The sequence below is a fragment of the Acomys russatus genome, chromosome 22 (genome assembly GCF_903995435.1).
Source record: "Acomys russatus chromosome 22, mAcoRus1.1, whole genome shotgun sequence".
NCBI classification, from domain to species: domain Eukaryota; kingdom Metazoa; phylum Chordata; class Mammalia; order Rodentia; family Muridae; genus Acomys; species Acomys russatus.
In genome coordinates this window covers 49,946,675-49,959,549 of record NC_067158.1, presented here as the reverse complement: position 1 = coordinate 49,959,549, position 12,875 = coordinate 49,946,675, and positions in this window count along the sequence as shown.

Sequence of the window (12,875 nt, the reverse complement as noted above, 5' to 3'; positions counted from 1 at the left end):
ATGAACTAGAAGCAAGAATAACAGTGACACCATTTTGGAGGGGATGCAAATGGTCAATATGTAAATTCCTGCTCTACATGAAGTGTAAGGGAGAGTGCTTACAGCACATGATTTTTTTTCTAGTCAAATTAGCAATGCCTAACACTGAGGGAAGTGTGTCCAGTGATTTTTCAAGAATCTGCTGTTTTGATTCAGATGCAATTGGCATGAGGATCAATTTGCAACTGTCATCTCAATCTGTTCTCTCTGTGATTGCCCAGAATATAAGAGTAGTTTACCCTTTTGAAATTTATTAATCAAAGCAACATTGTAGGAAAAATATGATGTGGGCAAACTATTAAAAATCTTCATGGAGTAAAAGCCACTGTGGAAATAAAAGGATAACTAATTTTCTATGAACAACACTAGCAAAAAGAATGATTGGATTAATAGAAAAAGTAAATACATCATAGGCCAATGATGACTGTCAAGTATGTCACAACAGGATCCCTGGAACATGGCAGTCTTCTCTTCTATAGGAAGATAGACTTCCTATATTTAATACTCTTCAGAGAGAGAAGATGTGAAAGATTATTTCTATAGACTGATACAGTATCTGTGCTTTAAGGGAAAGAAGGTAGACTATGCACCTAAACACAGGAACAGAGACAATAAGTGAGGCAAGAGGTGCAGTGACCATTGGGCATTGAATGACATCTGCTCTTCAGAGACTGGATAGAATATGTCGCCTTCTGTACATTTGGTGCCGATAGTGCTATGTGGCTCACATCTTTTCAATAGAGTGGGATATTTTTGTTATTAATTTCAAAAATATGAGAAATTTATATAGTTTCAAGTCACCAACATCTGCTAATTATTGCAGCCATCACAAGAAAATCACCAAATGTGCTTACTTGTTTAGAATGTGTCTTTACAGTTTGAGAGAACTGAATGATTACATCAAGTGTGTGATTAATTATTTTATTATATTTTATGTGTTATTTTTGAATTATTTGAATTTGAAATTTCTTGACACATTTCAAAGATATACAGAATTCCAGTGTGTGACAGAATATGTGGCATTGCATGTGTATACATTAAAAGTTACATATCTGAAAATTTGATCTGCCTATGACAAATTGTCATGTTTACTTAAGATCATTCTGTAAAAGAAGATAAATCTGATCTTAGTTAAAACCACATACATTTATAAACTTGGAACATTGCTTTTTGGTGCCTATACCTTCAAAAGTGACACTCAACAATGTGGGTTATACAAGAGATAATACAATATGGTAAAATTAGTGTGTGGATCACAGTGCAATACAATTTTGGTAGTAAAAATGTATGCAGCAAATACTTCTGAGTTTTCCTCTTTCCTGAAAATAAAGTCAATTCATTCCAAAAAGAATTAACCTGGAAGCTGACCAAAATCATTACTATTGCTTCTATGAGAAAGAAGATTGCTTCAGTATCCATTTCCCTCATAAATGGTTACGTTAGGATTTTGGAAGTGGAATCTAATGTATGGTTTTGTTGAGGAAGCAACATAAATCTCTGTAGAAAAGGGGCTTTTGTGAGAGCAAGGATGTTACAGTTTCCAATAAAATTAAAAAATTACATATTTACTGTATCTAGACCACAGACTGTCTGAATGCAAGAACAAGTATGTGAAGACCTATTTATGCAGCCTTAACTCACTGTCATTTTATATTGGCATCCTATTCATTCAAAATAATGTGAATTGTCTTTGTACTGAATTTTACTTAAAAAGAACAATCAAAATCTTACCAAAATTAAGTGAAATATGTCCTTACAGAATTTAAGTTTGTTAAATTTTCTAAAACTCAACTAATGTTATATTACATGTTTTTAAAGGATTGTCTACACAGGAGGAGAACTCAAATTGATTTTTGCGAACAATTTCTAATAGATATTTGTGAAAATGCAATCAGAGGCATGGAGGGACCTATTTGCTGCTCTAGAAAATTTGATTTGGCTGCCAGTTTTCATGTGTAATAAGAACAAGTTGCACTAGTAAGCTTAGAGTTAAGCATACATGTGTTGAACTCAGCTCTGGATCCTAGGCTGTTTCCGAAATAATAAAGGAACAAAAACTCATAGTTATGAGTGATAATTTCACTTGTGTGGAACATGTTCACCCACCTGAAGGCAGGCGGCAAAGAGAGAGGGGGCAACAATCAGGATGTAAAATGAACAAATTTTAAAAAATTAGAAAAAAAAAAGAAAGAAAAAGAATCTGTGTTCCTTTTACTCAAGGGAAAACTTATCTACTATTTAAACAAAAAGGAAATCTTGAAATTTAACGCAAATGACTGGAACTAAAAATGATCATCCTGAGTGATGCAACTTCGACCCAGAAAGACTCTCATGGTATATACGCACTAAAAAGAAGATACAGGATAACCGCACTACAACACACAGACCTAAAGAAGCTATATAACTAGGAGGACCCTAGGGAGAACACTTAATTCTTATTCAGAAGGTTGAATAGAAGAGACACCAGAAAGGGTCGAAGAGAAGGAACAGGATAATGGCCTAACCTAGAGGACTTCTGAAAGACTTCACCCAGTGGGGAATCCAGGCAGATGCTGAGACTCACAACTAAACCTTGTGGCAGAGTGCAAGGAATCTTCTGGATGAGTTGGAGGAATAGATGGAAGTGGAGGGGACAGGCGCTCCACAGGAGACCAAAGGAGCCAACAAATTCAGGCGGAGAAATGGCGAGGTGGCAGGGATGGTGGTTGTGGTGGCTACAGATACTGATGCACCAAGCAAGGACCATTTATGGTGAGGATCTAGACCCTCTGAGCTGATGTAGTAGATATGTACCACAGTCTCCTTATGGGTCCCATAATACGGGAAATAATGATGGCTTCTGTCATGGACTCTGGCCCTTACACATTGACCGTTCCCCTTGAGGGGCATCCTTTGCAGTCCCCAGAGAAAGAGGATACAGGAAGTCCAGATGAGACTTGATACAATTTCAGGAAAGTTTAAATACCTCATTAACATTGTTTAAAAGGCTTAAGATGTGATGTTTTTAGTACAGTTAGCATTACAAAGTGAATGGTGAGCCAAATCCATATTCTACATATGAAATTCTAGCCTTTTGTTCTTTTTTATAATATCACTTTCAAAAGTGCTATTTTTATTGATATACATGCATTTTTTGTGTATGTGCATATGTACACACTCTTATTGAATGCAGAATAGTACAGTGGATACCCTGGAGCTGGTGCTCTAAGTCAATGTTAGCGACCTACTGCAAGTACTTGAAACTAATGTCTTGTTCATTGATTTTTAAGGCAGAACCATCTCTCTAGTCATTTCAAAATGTTGCCTTTGTTTGAGACATTGTCTGACTATGTATCCTGACTAGATTGGTGCTCACAAGGTAATTCAAGATGGCTTCAAGCATATAGTGATTATCTGTTTTTTCCTCCTGAGTTCTTGAGAAACTCTCCACAAGAAAACTATGTATACATTAGTTTACTTTTCTTAGTTCTGTTGCCTTTTCATTGAGGATTTGTCCTTTGTATGTTTCATGTTATAGAGCTTCCACTACAGAGAAAACAGTATGTACCCTCTGCAGAAAGCCTTAATGCTTATATTTCTCAGACTGTCAATCACAGAATATATATGAAACAGTCCTAACTTGAAAACCTTTTTTTACACATGGCTTGTCATTCTTCTTGGCCCTGTAGATGTGATATCTTTGATATTTTTCTTTAATAGTGCACAACTTCCTTTGTATACGCTCATACTTTTTACAGTATATTCTACTTTAAGAATTACAACTAATTACCAATAATTAGATTTTTTACAATTTTATTAAGTATTTTTACATATACATTTATATTATTACACACATATACAATAAACTACCTACTGCAAGAAGAACCATGAAACAATCAGGAAATATATATATGTTCTGGTCATAATGCTTTTGCTATTTGCATTTAAACGTCTTTTCTATTTTGGTGAGCCTAAAATTCTGAGTGTAAATCAATATCTGTCATAGCTCGTCATTATCAACTTAAAACATCTATTTAGACCAAAAATCATCTTAACCTTAAACAACTAAGCTTAATTGCAACACTAAACTATCTTGTTTCAACCCAATCAGGGACTTGAGAAGAAACAATTGTTAAATAATAATTAGTGATGTTATGTACTACCTTCTCAACAGCCATATGAAATTCATCTCCTAGTTATGAGCCCACTTTCCTATCCAACACCATTATTTAAAACGTCTTCTATATTAATCCCTCATTTTAGTGCAAATACATGAAGTCATACATATTTTATTTTCATATCAACAATCGACATTACCATGGTAATGCATCAGAGCATAGGCACTCACATACTATCTCTTGGCTTAGCTCAATGTCTACTAATCCTATATCATCACTCCAGTAAGCTAGATTGAGTATGTCTTTCTTTTACTGCCTTTTGTCATTGTATGTTCTATTGCCTTCCTCTTACATTATTGGACTTGCCTTTATAAGCTATGTTCTGTCATTATAATGAGACTCTTAATTTATCAAGTTTAATTTTTGCTATGACGTATATAGATAAATATTTAGTGAATATATATAATTATTAGTGTCACATATACATAGCTCCTGCTTTCTCAGTTGTAGAATTTGTAAGAAAAGGGCATAGAAAATGTAATATTAAAAAAGTATAGACTGTTTGATCAATAGGATGAATTTTAGAAACGTTAAGTAATTTCTCCAATTAATTTAGACTAATCCTCATTCATCTTTAAAATTACTTCTTCACAAAGAACTTTCACATGGTATTCTTTTACTTTTGATTAACCAAACATTTATGGGTATAATGACAAATAGAGTGCAGATAGAAATTACACTGTTTTAGCAAAATGGTGTACATGTTCTCTTTTATGACCCATGCATTCACTACTCTTGAGTAGTTAGGTAGATTTCCAGCATTAGGCATAACTTCCTTCTCAATGAGAACCCTTAAGTTCAGTCAGGGAACATTTGGTTATGATCAATGTATGCTTCACCTTCCAGCACTCTTATGGTTATCACATCATGGCTGGGACGGGGACAATGATATAATTACAGTATAATTTCAAAACTGAAAGACAAAATTTAAAATTATTATGCTTTTATGTAGTTAATTATGAGAAATTACAGTTATATTTTCTGTTTAACATTCACAAATTGCAAGAATTCACTCCAACTTGAGATAAGATAGTTTCATAAATAATTCTTTGCAATTCCAGGGACATTTACCTTATCTTGTTTTATTTTTATGAGCTTTCTAAGTAGGTGAGGCAGGTTGAAAGAACATCCTTATAGTTATAACCATTCAGTTGATGACTTATTCAAAAGTTGCCAGAGAAAGAGACACATCCATTAGTCATAAAAATCAGCAGGGAGAAAAAAAAAGTAAGGCCATGTCTGTGAACAATAAAAATATTAAATAATGGCATAGCAGTTAGGTCCCCTTGTCATTCCTCACAATCAAAACTTACTTGTGAAAGCCAGAGACCTCACAGCAGGGTTGGCCAGAGCTTTTAAATATTCAGAGTGGATGTAATACCAAGACATTCAGGAAAGAAGACATAGAATTGAATGGCAGTACTGATTCTGCTCTTAGTCAGGATGTCCCTTTTATAAAGAGACAGTACATCATCAGAGAACATAAAAATGTCCCTCTTCTCAAATAAGTCTTCATTCTCCAGTGCATGCTACAGAGTGAATGTGTACTTCAGGAGTTCTTTATTTTGCTTCTCACGTAGAGAGCTAATTCTCACTAGATTTTCCTACTTTTCGTGACAATCAGGTAATTACAAGTCCACTGGGTTAATTGGCCATTGTGAGAGAAAAAAAAAAAGGTTACAGCAAGAAATTAATAGATCAATTAGTGTCTAGCTTCCAAGAGGAAAGATACGATAATTCAAAAGTGAAAACATAGTAGCTACTTTAGTAAGAAACAACATCTAAACAATAAAAACAAAACAAAAATCTAAATGATTTTAAATACTCTCTCAGTTCTGTAACTCAATACACTAAGCCACCCAACACATTTTCAGAATGTGGACTGGACTGTGATAACAGCGAATTGTAGGAAAGAAAGGAAGAATGAAGTCATTTTTCCTCCTCCTCCATCCTGATTCACTCCCATGTTAACAGTGAATTCTGTATTCTTCCAAGAACTCAATGTTCCTGCTAGTGGATCTCTTTTAAATGTTCCGGAGGTCACTGGACCTGATAAAAGCTTCTCCACCTCTTCCTTCATCACATGGAGAATGTGTCCTGCTGTGCTGCGAATTGGCACGGAGCATCTGAGCTTCCTTCATGCACTAACTCTTACTTGCCTTAATCTCCATGCATCTTCTGTAAAAAGCCAAGTTTTTAGGGTCTTAGCTCCTCCATTGCACAACAATTCATCACCCTTTGTTCCTGTCCGTTACTAGTTCCATGTGTTCTAGAGTCTTTTCACAGGAACACACACAGAGAAGATAGGCACACAAGAACACATTGGGGAAGGTGTGATAATCATCCAGTAGACACTGATTTATAGAAGGCTTACAGATCCTTTTCAACCACAGGGATTTTTGTTTGTCTCCGTGTTTTTCTGTTTTTTCCTCCAGAATACTTCTCCATAATAGTTTAACATTTATAATTCACGGATGTGTCATTTTTTTCATCAAGCTATTGTATTCCACCTCTGCTTTGGGTTTTTTTTTTTTTTTTTTTTTTTTTGGCAAAGCAGACATGTAATACTGTTTAATAGACATTCAGAAAGAAGACAACATCTCAAAATAGACATCCCCTTACTGGCTCTGTGAACTCAGAAAACTGGTTAATTTCACATTATTTTGTGTCTTCTATTATGTCTCATTTAAAGCGATGGTTCTTGCTTATGAGAATTGCTTGGAAGACCAAAAGAAGGCCTATGACTAAAAGTGCTATGAAAACTGATATAAAATCAGAACATACAGCATTTTCTATAATCAACTACTAATTTTTTTGGCAGAGTTTCTCTGTTTGTGTGACAAACAGTCCTGGGTGTCCTGGATATCGCTAAACGAGGTTGGTCTTCAACTGACAGACATCCTCCTGCCTTTGCCTCTCTAGCACTGGATTTAAAGGTATGTGCTATCATGTCTTGTTTAAATTAAACTACTTTATCAATTATGATATTATTATTTTTATGAGTGTCAGAAAATTGTGCCCCCAAACTGTAATAACATCATAATATATACTATATTATATACTATACCATATACATATTATAATATTGTTATATATAGTATAATGTATAATGCATATAATATATACATATAGAGAGACTACAGATACTAACCTTCTTGCCTCTTTGACATCAAAGATTAGCTCCTCTTACTAAAGTCACAATATACTTAGAACATGTGAGTCACTTTAATATAGGAATACTTTCCCTGAAACTGCCTTGCCTACAGCCTAGCTTCCATAATGTGAGAGAATACTAAGCAAGCAACCAAAATAGATAAAAAATTAATAGTCTTGGTGGGAGGATCCAAGATGGCGGCGAGCAGTGTGGACCGCGTTTGGAGACTTCAGTGAACAATTCAGGGAATTGCACAGATTTCTGGGCCAGGAACACCGAGGTCCAAACATCACGGCAGCAGGAGTGTTCCACGGTTCAGAGGGACCAGGGTGTGGAGGACCTGCATGCCCCTGCACACAGGAGGAGCGTGGATTTTCTCTGATCAGAGAGGCAGTGGCAGAGACAGAGGCAGCAGCACCAGCGGCACCAGCAGCGGTGGCTGAGGTTTGCAGCTCATAGCCTTCCAGTGGAGGCGATTGGTGTGGTGGCTGGTGGGAGTTGCTGCGGGAGAGGGGACTCGGGGCAAAATTTGGGTCACGTGGAGCCTTTGGACCCAGACTCGACTCGGCGGACAGTTCGGCCCCAGAGTCCCGGGTACTGGCCCAGCCCAGCAAGCAATTCTGCCCGAGGCACTAACTCGGCGTGGCCACAGCTCCCCTGCTGTGGCGCAGGCTTAGTTGAGCATGCAGCTCCACACTGGGCAGCACCTCAGCTCAGCGGCAGCTCCCCTGCGGTGACACAGTCTGGGCGGAGCACTTGGTTCCACCACAGGCGCTAACTCAGAGCAGCTACAGTTCTCCTGCTGTGGCGCAGGCTTGGCTGAGCACTCAGTTCCACCCTAGAAGCCACCTCAGCTCAGCGGCAGCTCCCCTGCAGTGACACAGTCTGGGCAGAGCACTTGGTTCCACCATTGGCACTAACTCAGAGCAGCCGCAGTTCTCCTGCTGTGGCGCAGGCTTGGTGGCATGCTCAGTTCCATCCTAGGCACCACCCCAGCTCAGCGGCAGCTCCCCTGCAGTGACACAGTCTCAGCGGAGCACTTGGTTCCACCACTGGTGCTAACTCAGAGCAGCCACAGTTCTCCTGCTGTGGCGCAGGCTGGACAGAGCGCTCGGTTCCACCAGCTCTAAGACTGGTTGGACACAGTGTGCAGTTTGAATCCAGAATTCCTGGCTGAGATTGGTGGTCAGTTCGGGCCCTGAGTCAATAACTGACCACAGCACGCACTTTGGGACAAAAGGCCCTAGCGGAGCTTGGTGCGTAGTCTCAGCCCAAAAATTCTGGCTGCACCCTATGTGCTTTTTGGGCCCAGAATCCCTAGCTGAGCTTGGCAGACGGTTCAGGCCCTGAGAATCTAGCTGAGTTCAGCCCGTGGTTCGGGCCCAGTGCTCCTGGCTGGACTTGGCAGGGAACACAGAAGGCTGTGGATACCTGGGCCTGACCCAACACTCATTCAGAGACCCAGAACAATTGTAGGATCCACAGCACAGGGGGGCTGAAGATCACTGGCTGTGAGAGACCAGAACAACAGGGCTAACCTCCTAACATCCACACCAGTGAAGCTTTGAGCTCGTAGCTTAGGGAAATCGTGAGAAAACAAGTGAATCTATCGTCAGACACCCTCCATCCAACTCTGGAAGCTACCCAACAAAAACAAAGATGGCAAGATGTCTAAAGGACAACGAAAAAGCATACGCAAAAAACCCCAAAACAACATGGCGTCTCCAGTTTCCAGCTATCCCAAAGAAAACAACCCAGAGAACTCAAATACAACGGAAGTACAAGAAAATGACATCAAATCCTTAGTAATGAGGATGATAATGGAGGAAACAAATAAAATTCGTAATCAAATGCAGGAAGACGCAGACAAACAGGTGAGAGACATAAAAGAAGCACAGAGTGGAACTGGAAAAATTGCAGGAAAATGCAAACAACCAGATGAAAGAAATAAATAAAACAGTTCAAGCTCTGAAGACCTATAAAGAGGCAATGGAAGAAACTCAGGAATATACAAAAAATCAGATGAAAGAAATCAAAAAATCAGTTCAAGATCTGAAAATGAAAATGGATTCAATGATAAACACACAGACAGAAGAAAAACGAGAACGTGAGACCTCAGAGAAGAAGGCGAGCAACACAGAGGTGAGCTTTTCTAACAGAATCCAAGAGATGGAAGAACGAATCTCAGGGCTGGAAGATACAATCACAGATATTGAATCAACCATTAAAGAAAATGCCAAATCTGGAAAACTCCTGACACAAAACATCCAAGAAATTAAAGACACCATGAAAAGAAGAAATCTGAGGATAATAGGCATTGAAGAAAGAGAAGACATCAGACTCCAGGGCCCAGAAACTATTCTCAACAAAATCATAGAAGAAAATTTCCCCAATCTAAAGAAAGAAATGCCTATAAACATACAAGAGGCCTACAGAACACCAAATAGAATTGACCAGAAAAGAAAAACTGCCCGCCACATAATAATCAAAACACAAAACATGCAGAACAAAGAAAAAATATTAAAAGCTGCAAGGGAAAAGGGCCAAATAACATTTAATGGTAAACCTATCAGAATTACACCCGACTTCTCAGCAGAGACCATAAAAGCCAGAAGGGCCTGGACAGAGATCCTGGAAACCCTAAGAGACCACAGATGCCAGGCCAGACTACTTTACCCAGCAAAATTATCAATAACCATTGATGGAGAAAACAAAATATTCCATGACAAAAACAAATTCAAACAGTACCTATCCACAAATCCAGCTTTACAGAAGGTACTAGAAGGAAAATTCCATTCCAAAGGGTCAAGCTACAACCAAAACTACCCAGGAAATAGATAACTATCCCATGGCAAAAACACAACTACACAAACGCTCGACTGGAAACAACATCAAAATTAAGACTCTTAACAGTCACTGGTCATTAATATCTCTCAAAATCAATGGCCTCAATTCTCCAATAAAAAGACACAGAATAACTGAGTGGGTACATAAACAAGATCCAACATTCTTCTGCATTCAAGAAACACATCTCACCCATAATGAAAGGCATTACCTCAGGGTAAAAGGTTGGAAAAAAATATTCAAGGCAAATGGTCACAAAAAGCAAGCAGGTGTAGCCATTTTAGTATCAACAAAATAGACTTTCAACCAAAATTAATCAAAAGGGATGAGAAGGACACTTCATACTCATCAAAGGTAAAGTCAACCAAGATGACATCACAATTCTGAACATCTATGCTCCCAATACAAGGGCACCCACATTTGTAAAAGATCTCCTAAAAAAGCTTAAACCACACATCGATCCCCACACAATAATAGTGGGAGACTTCAACACCCCACTCTCACTGAAGGATAAGTCATTGAAACAGAACTAAGCTGAGAAATAACATCATTAACCAATGCCATGGGTCAAACGGATCTAACAGATATCTATAGAACCTTTCACCCAAACAAGAAAGAATACACCTTCTTCTCTGCACCCCATGAAACCTTCTCCAAAATTGATCACATCGTAGGTCACAGAGCAAGCCTCAATAGATACAAGAGGATTGAAATAATACCTTGTATCCTATCAGATCACCATGCTCTTAGGCTGCAATTCAACAACAACAGAAATAACAAAAAGCCTACACGTACGTGGAAACTAAACAACTCTCTGCTAAATGACACCTGGGTCAGGGAAGAAATAAAGAAAGAAATCAAGGAGTTTCTGAAATTCAATGAAAATGAAGAAACAACATACCCAAATTTGTGGGATACATTGAAAGCAGTGCTAAGAGGAAAATTCATAGCACTAAGTTCCTTTAAAAAGAAATTGGAAACATTGCACATAAGCATCTTAACCACACAACTGGAAGCCCTACAAAAAAAAGAAGCAGAAACACCCAAGAGGAGTAGATGCCTGGAAATAATCAAACTCAGGGCTGAAATTAACAAATTAGAAACTAAGAAAACAGTCCAAAGAATCAACAAAACCAAAAGCTGGTTCTTTGAGAAAATCAACAAGATAGACAGACCATTAGGCAAACTAACTAAAAGGCAGAGAGACAGTATTGAAATCAACAAAATCAGAAATGAAAAGGGAGACATAACAACAGACACTGAAGAAATTCAAAGAATCATAAGATCCTACTTTGAAGGCATACACGCCACAAAATTTGAAAATCTAAGGGAAATGGACGATTTCTTGATCAATTTCACTTGCCAAAGTTGAATTAAGAACAGATAAACAAGCTAAATAGTCCCATTTCCCCTACAGAAATGAAGCAATCATCGATGGTCTCCCAACCAAAAAAAGCCCAGGGCCAGATGGTTTCAGTGCAGAATTCTACCAGACCTTCAAGGGCGAGCTAATACTGATACTCTTCAAGCTACTCCGAAAGATGGAAATGGATGGAAAATTACCAAATTCATTCTATGAGGCCATAGTCTCATTGATACCTAAACCTCACAAAGACTCAACAAAGAAAGAGAATTTCAGACCAATTTCTCTTATGAACATAGATGCAAAAATACTAAATAAAATACTTGCAAAACGAATACAGGAACACATCAAAGATATCATTCATCATGACCAAGTAGGCTTCATTCCAGGCATGCAGGGATGGCTTAATATACGGAAATCCATCAATGTAATCCACCATATAAACAAACTGAAAATATAAAAACCACATGATCATCTCCTTGGATGCAGAGAACATTTGATAAAATTCAACACCCATTCATGTTTAAAGTTTTAGAGATTGGGGATACAAGGCACTTTCCTCAACATAATAAAGGCTATATAAAGCAAGCCAATAGCCAAAATCAAAGTAAATGGTGAGATACTCAAGGAAATTCCTCTAAAATCGGGAACAAGGCAAGGCTGCCCACTCTCTCCATATCTCTTCAATATAGTATTCGAAGTTCTAGCCAGAGCAATAAGACAACAAAAGGAGATCAAGGGTATCCAAATGGGAAAGGAGGAAGTCAAATTATCCCTATTTGCAGATTATATGATAGTGTACATAAGTGACCCTCAAAATTCCACCAGAGAACTCCTAAAGCTGATAAACACCTTCAGCAAATTGGCTGGATAGAAAATTAACTCAAAAAAGTCTGTAGCCTTCCTATACACAAATGACAAGCTTGCAGAGGAAGAAATTAGGAAAACCACACCCTTCACATTAGCCACAAGCAATATAAAATATCTAGGAGTTACCCTAACTAAGCAAGTGAAGGACTTATATGAAAAAAATTTCAAAACTCTGAAGAAAGAGATTGAAGATGACCTGAGAAGATGGCATGATCTTCCTTGCTCATGGATCGGGAGAATTAACATAGTAAAAATGGCCATCCTACCAAAAGCAATCTACAGATTCAATGCAATCCCTATCAAAATAACTACACAATTTTTTAAAGACATTGAAAGTTCAATTCTGAACTTCATATAGAAAAATAAAAAACCCAGAATAGCTAAAACAATCTTGTACAATAAAAGGTGCTCCGGAGGAATCTCCATACCTGATTTCAAACTGTACTAT